The following is a 10,815-nucleotide window of genomic DNA, read 5'->3' as shown; positions in this document are numbered from 1 at the left end:
CAGCCTTCTGGGCTACAGGTGAACATTTTTTCTGCTTTTATCCCTCACTGTTTCCCCCCTTGACCAATGTTCGGTCCTTGAATCTTGAAGGGCAAAGTGCACATAGTCTGTAACTGCTTGAAGCTGGCAGGGGTCCTAGACATGTCCTGACCTGTGGACTGAAACTGATCACTATCTATCCGTGCAAGCAGTTATTATGGGAGGCCATTGCTGCAGGGTCCAGAGGGGACATCGAGGTGAATTTGTTTCGAACAGTAAGGATCATCCGTCAGCTGGGCCAAGAAGTCAGGAACTGCTTGCATGCATATCAGCAATACAAGAGAACAAAGCAAAAGAGACAACATATTAAGATTACTACTATAATAGGGACGCGTGGCTGGCCCAGTCGGAAGAGCATGTAACGCTTGACCGTGGGGTCATTAGTTCGAGTCCCCCTTGGATGTCAAGGTTAAGAAAATAAATAAACTTCAAAAAAGGATTAACATTATAATAAAAAATGAGAAGTGTGGTAAGAAGACCCTTTAGGGGCGCCTGGGTGGCTCAGTGGGTTAAGCCGCTGCCTTCGGCTCAGGTCATGATCTCAGGGTCCTGGGATCGAGTCCCGCATCGGGCTCTCTGCTCAGCGGGGAGCCTGCTTCCCTTCCTCTCTCTCTGCCTGCCTCTCTGCCTACTTGTGATCTCTCTCTCTAAATAAAACCTTAAAAAAAAAAAAGACCCTTTGGGGTGGACCGCGGTCCACCTCCGGACCAGGTGTTTAACCCATCAAGTGATCAGTGTGGTTATTTATATCAGTAAGTAATCCTGTATATTTTGTCATAATCTGGAACGTAGATGCGATATCAGTGGTAATAATGGCACATGTTCCTCCCTGTGCTGCCCTTCAGACATCTCATGTCATTCTGTGTTTGAGTATTGTGTTACATGTTTGGGTTACTTAAGCCTTTAATAACATAAATGCTCCTGGGGCCCCTGGGTGGTTCAGTCCATTAAGCATCTAACTATTCTATTTTTTTTAAGATCTTATTTATTTAGTTGAGAGAGAGAGCACAAGTGGGGGAGAGGGAGAAGCAGGCTCCCATGCTGAGCAGGGAGCCCGATATAGGGTTCAATCCCAGGACCCTGAGATCATACTCTGAGCCGAAGGCAGACACTTCACCGACTGAGCCCCCCAGATGCCCCTCCATCGTTGTTTTCGGCATGGAAGGTTATTTGGACACGTAAGGGTCTTGGTGCTACAGGCCGTCCATCCAGACAGAACCTAGGACACAGCTTCCAATGCAGCCTGGTGGAAGCCACGCCCCCAGTTTGGCCCCATAACCACTGTGTTCTTAGGTACCAGCCGTCTGATGCTGGGTCGCCTTGCCGGGCCAGTAGCAAGCCAAATGGTTTGCAAGGTGGTAGAAATAATGGTATGGTCACAGGCTTCTGGGGGAAGTACTCTTTGGTGAGTACTATTGGGCCATGAATCAAGGGTATGGTTTTAAAGGGCCACTTTTTAAATTTGTGGGTGACTCCGTGTTGGGTTGGGTTCAAGGTGGCCTCTATATGCTCAGCTGATGCCTCTACTTGTTTTATTTAAAGATTTTGCTTATTTATTTGTCAGAGAGAGCAAGAGAGCACAAGCAGGGAGAACAGTAGGCAGTGGCAGAAGCAGGCTCCCCGCCTTAGCAAGGAGCCCGATGTGGGACTCAATCCGAGGACCCTGGGATCATGACCCTAGCCGAAGGCTTAACCGACTGAGGCACACAGGCCCCCCTGATGTCTAGCCATAACCATATCCTAATCACCAGGAATCACTGTTAAGTGCAAGAGGACATGTCTCAGGAGCTAAGGGCATCACTAAGTGGGTTCCCCAATCCAATTATAAAGAAGGCGGGGCCAATCCTTTAGCTTCCGTAAGTTCATAGTTAACCCCATGGCGTGGGGTACACTCTTTCAAGGAGTGATTTTGTTATCTCAGCCACATGGAATTGATCAAGGTGACAACCGAGTTACACAATTATACTGTTTAAATAATCGTAAGCCCACGGCGTCCCTTTCATTACCTCCACAGAGGAATAGTCTGTATTTGAGCTCTGATGGTGATCTCTCTGAAGCCTCCCTCAGGCTGTCCAGCTTAAGCAAACAACACACATTTCAAGACGATTAGTCAAAACTTGAATCTAACATCCATAAGGTTGTGCTATTGAAGCATAATTTTTCTCTCTAAATTCACCCTTGTTTCCAGAGATTGCCAAATCAAGACTAGTTCATTTGAAAAAACATGTCCACCCAGGGGCGCCTGGGTGGCTCAGTGGGTTAAAGCCTCTGCCTTCGACTCAGGTCATGGTCTCAGGGTCCTGGGATCCAGCCCTGCTTCGAGCCCCTCATCGGGCTCTCTGCTCTCCCCCCTCTCTCCGCCTGCCTCTCGGCCTACGTGTGATCTTTCTCTCTCTCTCAAATAAATAAAATCTTTAAAAAATAAAAATAAAAAAATAAAGTCTTAAAAACAAAAACGATCTGATAGGAGAGTTCCTGATAATGCAGTTGACATGGAAACCTGGTTGTATCTATGACACACATTTCAAGAATTCAGGTAATGACCTTATATCAGGATGTATTAAAACTTCAGGAATTTCATATATTTTCTGGAATAGTTCTATTACTTACCCATTCAGTACAACCTAAGGCTTATCGTTATCTGTTGGACATGCATTCCAAGTAACTTAAATTGGGGGGGCACCTGGGTGGCTCAGTTGGTTAAGTATCTGAGTCTTGGATTTTGGCTGAGGTCTTTTTTTTTTTTTTTAAGATTTTATTTATTTGACAGAGAGTAGGCAAAGAGGCAGGCAGAGAGAGAGGAGGAAGCAGGCCTCCTACTGAGCAGAGAGCCCGATGCGGGGCTTGATCCCAGGGGCTTGATCCCAGGACCCTGGGATCATGACCTGAGCCAAAGGCAGAGGCTTTAACCCACTGAGCCACCCAGGCGCCCCTTTGGCTGAGGTCTTAATCTCATGGCTCCTGACATCACGCTCTATGTCTGGGCTCTGTGCTCAGCGGGAGTCTGTTTGGATATTCTTTCCCTCTGCTCTCTCTCTCTCTCTCATAAATATTTTTTCAAAACAAAAAAACCAAACCCAAGTAACTTAACATACCAAAGAAACAAGACTGATTCGTCAAAAGGCATTCATTTAGAATTTAAATCTGGGGAACTTTGTGGAAAATCTCAGAAGGTTTTAAAGCACATGCCCAAATAGGATTACAGATCGTTATAAAACTATATTTCACCCAGGTGGCAATAAAGGGTCCTATTGGAAGTTACACAGTAGTGAGCAAAACTCGGCTCCTTTAATATTGAGAAGTTTTAACTTTAAGTAATCAAAGCCCCGATAATATCAAGACAAAACATCGAAGCTTCGGTTTTCTGGGAAGATAAAAGAAAAAACTTTGTTTACATTTTCTTACCAAGAGGAGACTGACAGTCTTAGAAAACTCTGTGAGAGAAAGAAAAGCAGAATTTCAGTCTTAAACCAGTGCACTTTTAAAATCCTATTCATTTTCATCATAGTCCTGACCACATATAAAATTCTTCTGCAAAGACTTCCCTTTACAAACCTTCTATAACTTTTTTCTTTTCTTCTTTCTTCTTTTTTTTTTTTTTTTTCCTAGAGTCATGTGCTCTACCGACTGAGCCAGCCAGGCACCCCTGTAACTTTCGTTTTCATTATTCATATTTTGTCCTAAGCCCTTTCTCTCCAAACAACCAGTCTTTTTTTAGGACACAATTACTTTCTTCTTCCCTCTACAAAATGTATTCCCATGCCTTGCATCTTTCTTATTAAAAACGCATCGTTTCTTGCATACGGAGTTCTTCCCTTATTTCCAGGAGTCTTTTTAAATTAAATTAAATTTATTTGTCAGAGAGAGAGAGACAGCACAAGCTGGGGGAGTGGGAGAGGGAGAAGCAGGCTCCCCGCTGAGCAGAGCCAGATGTGGGGCTCGATCCTAGGACCCTGGGATCATGACCTGAGCTGAAGGCAGATGCTTAACCAACTGAGCCACCCAGGCGTCCCTTCATGAGTCTTAATTACATTCCATTAATTATTTTTACATAATCTCTACACCCAATGTGGGGCTTGAACTCGCAACCCTGAGATCAAGAGTCGCACATTCTTCCAACTAAACCTGACAAGGGCCCCTGGAATGGGAGTTTTTATAGTTAGGGGCACGTGGGTGGCTCGGTCAATTAAGCCTGCAGCTCCTGATTTCAGCTCAGGTCATGGTCTCAGGGTCGTGAGATGAGGTTTCACTCTGGGTTCAGAGCCTGCTTTAGATTCTCTTCTCCCTCTCCCTCTGCCTCTCCCCAACCTCTCTCCCTCTCTTAAAATAAAAAAATAAAAAATTAATAATAACAATAAGGTTTCTATATTTAATGCTGAAACTCTACAGATATGTTTAATTAAGCTAACAACTTAAATTAGTTTAAATGCCAAATATGTTGCACCTGGGTCCACCAGAAGTCAACCAATTTGCCCCCGCATTGGTCAGTTTTAGCTGGGGCACCTGGTGGGGGGGAATCTGAGGTGAGTGATGAAGTCCAGGGAGGGGCCGTCTTCGCCCTGTCATAGTGAGGGTAGTAGAAGCAGGAGCCAATGGCCTGAGGCACTGAGGATGGTATAGAGCCAGTTATGAAAGCCAAGCCCATGGTGGTGCAGAAACAGGAATGGGGGGGCTGGAGCGGAATAGGTAGGTGCTCCCCTCAAAGCTGGAGTCAGATAAAAAGCCCAGAGGGCAGAGAAAGACAACTATCCTAAAGCTCATCCACTTGGACAGACCAACAGACACACGTTTTCTTTCCAGCAACAAAAAGTGAAAATAGGTTGCAGCCGGCCCGAGAAGGCAAACAAAAGGTGTCTGGGCAGCTGCTGGAGAATATTCCTTAAAGCCCAGTGCGGACTCACCAGGTGATTGCCTCCTGTTCTCCTGTCCCTTAACCCAGGAACGAATGATGGGGAAACCCCACGCACAAGGAGAGGCTGGCAGGACCCACCCAGCCCCTCTGTTCCAGATCTGACGCACAAAAGCAGCAGCAAACAAGGGGGAGAGGTGGGGGGTGGGGGGGATGCAGAAAACGGAGAGGAATGGACAGGACCGGGCAAAGGTGGGGGGCAGTGGGGGGTTGCGGGGAACGGGACAGAACATTGAACAGCTGAAGGGCCCAAGACAGGATTGTGGAGAGGAGAGGGGTGTCGTCAAGGAGTGTGGACAGATCAGGTGTTTGGGCACAGCGACATAAAGGCCAGACCATAAGGGATTTCGGTCCATTTTTCTGCTCAGACGTTCCCATCTTCTAGCTTCTATCGAGGCCAACAGAGTTACAAAAGAAGCAGAAGGGAAGGAAACACACGAGGTGTCCTTTTTAGGCCTTTTCCTGTTAGATCAGAGAGAGGAGAACAAAGAGGGACAGTGACTAAGCAAGTCTCTGGCCGGAGGAAGGCGAGAGTGGGAGACTAACTGAGGAAGGGGGGTGCTCCAGAAAGATGTGCCCGGTTAACTGGGGAGACTCCGGGCCCCTGGGTCTTGACCTAGTTGACCCCAAAGGAATCCCCACGGAAGGTTTTTTGGGCTTGTCACCAGAAGGAGTTCAAGGACAGAGGTGCAGCACAGTGGGGAAGAGTATTAAAGCAAAAAGGACACTCTTGAGATCTGAGAGCAGGTATGCTTAAGAGAATCCCGTAAGCAACCCCCACCCCCCAGGGGTGGGTTTTGTGCTTTTTTTTTTTTTTTAATTTCTTGCAAAGATTTTATTTATTTGAGAGAGAAAGAGAGAGAGGGAGAAAGCACAAGGGGTGGGGGGAGGAGTGGTGGGAGGAGAATCAGACTCCCTGATGAGCAGGAAGGCTGATGCGGGGCTCAATCCCAGGACCCCGGGAACATGACCTGAGCTGAAGGCAGACACTCAACGGACTGAACCACCCAGGGGCCCCACTAGAAGTATTTTCAATCTGGGAGCAGGATCGAGAACGCCAACTAGCCCATGTGTAAGGACAAATGAAAGCCATGAAAAAAAACAAAAGATGGAACTTAGACAACTTTCTCCCAAGCTTTCTCCACCATCCAGCCCCAAGGGAGCAGCCCCCGGTGAGGTGAGTGCCCCACCTGGGTAATAGCTCCAATCGGTCCCTTTCGGGAAGCACACAGTCAGACGTATCTTGACTTTTTGCTCATCGAGGGATCACACGTGGTTATTTGGAAGGAAACCTTATATGCGAGTCTTAAGATCGCAGGCCGTCCTAATGACATGCATGGCTGTCTCACGCCGAAGAAGAATACAGGTATTAAAAGAGCAGGTAAGGGGCATCTGGGTGGCTTAGTCATTAGGCATCTGCCTTGGGCTCAGGTCATGATCCCCGAGTCCTGGGATCGATCCCTGCATCTGGCTCCCTGCTCGGCGGGGGGCCTGCTTCTCCCTCTCCCACTCCCCCTGCTTGTGTTCACTCTCTCACTGTGTTTCTCTCCGTCAAATAAATAAAATCTTTAAAAAAGGTTGGAGGACCTCCTTGGCCCAGTTGGTAGAGCATCTGACTCTTGATTCCAGAGTTCTGAGTTCAAGCCCCACCTTGGGTGTGGAGTCTACTTAAAAAAAAGAGAGAGAGAGAGAATGTTTCGACCAGACCAGCATTTATTTAATCCTTACCAAAACTATGCAGGCTCTACATCAGGCTTCTGGGCTAGAGATCAACATTTTGGGGCACCTGGCTGGCTCAGTCTATAGAGTAAGTGACTCTGGCATTCGGGTTTGTGAGTTGAAGACCCATATTGGGCACAGAGCTTGTAGAGGCTGCTTTTAGGCAAACAGGCTTGAATGGTTGAATGTAGGAAGGGCCCACAGTGACCTCAAAATATCTTTAGGCTCTCACTGCCCAGTGGGCTACTTAGAACCAGGCTCACTTACCAGAAAAGGGAGAATTCCATATATCGCCATATGCTATGCCCTCATCTTCTCCCTTTATTTTTTTTCTTAAATTTTAAAAATTTTACTTGTTTATTTGACAGGGAGAGAGAGAGTGCACAAGTAAGGAGAGGGCCAGAGGGAGACGGAGAAGCAGACTCCCTGCAGAGCAGAGAGCCCCATGCAGGGCTCCATCTCAGGACCCTGGGATCATGACCCGAGCTGAAGGTAGACACTTAACCAACTGAGCCGCCCAGGCGCCCCTCATCTTCCCCCTTTAAAAAACGGCCCCCACCCACTGCCTCCTTGCAGGCAGCCTCTCCTCCGCTGAACTGCCCGCTGCTCCCTTGCGGTGTGTTCGGTAAACTTCTATCTCCTTTATTCTGTCTTGGTGAATTCTTCCACTGTCCAAGCCACCGGCTTCCACCTGATCATTGCCCCCTATTTGGGGACCCCCATCCAATCGAGAGAGACACCTATTTAGACACCACAGAGCTTTTTTTTTTTTTAAAGCTTTTTTTTTTTTTTTAAGATTTTATTTATTTGACACAGAGAGAGATTACAAGTAGGCAGAGAGCCAGGCAGAGAGAGAGGCGGAAGCAGGCTCCCCGTGGAGCAGAGAGCCTGATGCGGGGCTCGATCCCAGTACCCTGAGATCATGACCTGAGCCGAAGCAAGAGCCTTAACCCACTGAGCCACCCAGGCGCCCCACCTCTACATCTTGTCAAAGTTCAAAAGATTATAAAGTAACATAGAGGCAGGAAGGAATCGAGGAACGGGGTGGGGGGAGTAGGAGCGCTGATCATAGGTATCTTGAGGACAAGATAGCTTTCCTTGAGGCGACTTGTTTGCAAAGCAGGTGCACAATGTAGGCTTGACGAGCTGTAAATCAGGCTTTTGGTTTCAAGAACGTGTACACATCATCATGCTGACTTAGAAAGAAATCTTGAAGTGGGGGAGCTCCTGGGTGGCTCAGTTGGCTAAGCATCTGTCTTTGGTTCAGGTCATGATTCCGGGATCCTAGGATCGAGCCCCGCATTGGGCTCCCTGCTCGGCAGGGAGTTTGCTTCTCCCTCTCCCACTCCCCCTGCTTGTGTTCCTTCTCTCTTGCTGAGTCTCTCTCTGTCAAATAAATAAATAAAATCTTAAAAAAAAAAAAAAGTAGTGGCTTCCCTTATATCTCAGGCCTTTAGAGAGTTTTTTCTTCTCATCAGATCTCAGTTGATATGACCAGAAGTCAATCAGTTATTCACTAATCAATTGCTCACAAGGGTGAGGATTTTGGCTTTTGAAGATTGTATCCCCAGTGCCTAGCACAGTGTCTAGCGGGCAGTAAATGCTTGACAGATACATATGTTGATGAATGAGTTAATGAATTCTTTAATAGGGCAAGGAGCATACTTATTCTTTTTAAAATTTATTTGGTTTTTATTTTTTTAATTTTTATTTTTTGTTTTTTAACGATTTTATTATTTATTTATTTGACAGACAGAGATCACAAGTAGGCAGAGAGACAGGCAGAGAGGGAGAGAGAGAAGGAAGCAGGCTCCCCACTGAGCAGAGAGCCCGATGTGGGGCTCGATCTCAGGACCCGAGATCATGACCTGAGCCGAAGGCAGAGGCTTTAACCCACTGAGCCACCCAGGCGCCCCTGGTTTTTATTTTTTGGAGCATGCTTATTCTAGGTTGTGCCTTGAGCTGGGCAATGGTTGGACACAGTGCTGAGTGAGACTGCCCCGTCCTGCCCTCAAGGTACTCACAGTCCGGTGGGGAAGGCAGACCCATGCTCAGACTCATGCTCGACCTTGAGGAGGCAGAGGAAGACTAAGGGGGCATCCGGGAGGGCTTCCTGGAGGGGACAACTGAACTGAACACTGAAGGTTGAGTAAGAAATGAACCAAATGAAGGGAGTTGTTTTGTGTGGAAATTCTAAGACTTTTGTCCTTCCTCCTTCCTCCTATTTGCCCAACAAACTGTGACAAAACCCCTCTGGGTTCCAGCATCCCCCTTGACCTAAGGGGACCCTATAAGGGATACATCTGTCACCCCCGCACTGGCTGCCAGCCCAGGGAGGGAGGGGTCATGGCTGCCGTGGTCATTGCTGTGTCCCCAGCACTGCCTAGCACAGCAGCAGGGGATCAGGGAATGTTTGCTGAATGAGTATTTGAGTTTTATCTGGGTGTTGAAGTGTGTGAAAGAATTGTGTCTTATATGAAGGGGGTCGAAGTTCAAATTCCTCCACCCTGTTTCCCGCTCCGAGAAACAGCATAACCGTGGTTAAAGCATCGGAACCCAGCTACCAAAACTGCTGCCTTTTGACAGCATCTGTGCCTCATTGTTCTCATCTGTGAAATGGTACCTCCCATGGGGGAGATATTCACAGGAAGTGCTTAGAACTGCCTGGAATGCAGTCAATGCTCATTGCGTTCAGCAGCCCCCCCCCCCCCCTTTTTCCCAATCCTCTCTTCATCTTTGCTGTTTCAGCCAGAATCTTCTCCTGTCCCCAGTTTTCATCTCCAGCCATTTGAATCACCCGTATTTGCCCTTCCCTGTGACATTTCGTGCCTCGGAGCCTCCATACACGCGGTTCCCTGGGCACCCGCCCCGCCGCGTCTGAACGCGTCCTCTTGCAGAACTCCTACTCAGCTACCAGGGCTCAGCCATTATATCGCCCCTCCAGATCTCCAGGTTTCAGAAGCCAGTTTCTGCCGCTCTCGGTTCAAAGTCTACTTTACTGTCCCCCACCTTTCGACCCCTCTCGACTGTCAAGTTCTGGAGGGGCGGCCGGTGCTGGCGAAGCAGCCTTTTCATTGGTTCTCTTGGTGCTCTGTCGCCCCCTTGTGCCCAGTCTTAGCCCTGCAGGGAAGAAGCGCTGACGATTCTCTCCATGTGCCCCCCAGAGTCACCCCCAGAGTCACTTTGAGCCTTTCTCTCCCTGCTCTGGACCTTGGGAGACCGCCGTGCGTGGACTCCATCCATGGGGCTCCCTTGCCCTTCACGTTCTAGTTGGCTTCTGCCCACAGAAGCACTGATGGGAAATCGGAATGTAGGAGGAGAAAAGTGGGAGTATTTATTTGGGTGGCCCCCTCCCCGCATCCCTGCTGTTCTGGCAGTAGCTTTGTTCTCTACCTAGAGCTACAGGTACTATGGGCTCCTCTCCAAATTCCAGCTTCCTGCCCTAAGCGTGGTAATGGCTTGGCTCTACCCATGGCCAGTCCCTTGGTGTTGCCTCCTACTGTGTGGGTTCCTTCCACCTGCCCACCCCTCTGAAATATCCCTTTATTAAGTGCTCCCACTTAAGCTCTGAATGGCTACCTATTTCCTACCAGGATTGGATCCTCAGAGAACCTAGGGTGAGCCTAAGAGAGAAGAGGATCCTCCCCTCCTAGAGGACCCTTGGAATTTTTTCTTAAGAGGAGCTTGGAATGACTAAGGTTCTGACAGGAGGGCTCTGTGGGACTTATCTTGAGGCTGATAGGATGAGTCTGGGGTTATACATGGGGAGGGGCCACAGCCTTCGGGATACCTTCCTTAGTTCTTTTCCTGTCTCCTTGAGGGAATATGAAAGGAAAATGCCTTCATTCCCATGTGCATTGCAGGTCTCTTAGTTAACTCCCTAACTTTCCGTGTCCCTCGAGAGCCCTGAGAAGTAAGTAATAGGGCTCAGAGAGGTGAAGTCACTTGTCCAAGGGCACACAGCAAAAGTTCTAGAACAGGCAACACTAATGTCTGGTGTAAAAAGAAAGTTGCCACTGGGGGTGAAATAGACTGTGAGTATTGCCTGGAAAGGAGCAAAGAACAAGGTTCTTAGGTGCTAGAAATGTTCTGTCTTGGTTTGAGCACTTAAGCACACAAGTGTATCTGTCACAATTCATTGTCTTATT

This window comes from Lontra canadensis, unplaced genomic scaffold, assembly GCF_010015895.1.
Source record: "Lontra canadensis isolate GAN:19392208 unplaced genomic scaffold, GSC_riverotter_1.0 scaffold107, whole genome shotgun sequence".
In the NCBI taxonomy this organism is placed as follows: Eukaryota; Metazoa; Chordata; class Mammalia; order Carnivora; family Mustelidae; genus Lontra; species Lontra canadensis.
This window is presented reverse-complemented; position numbering follows the sequence as displayed.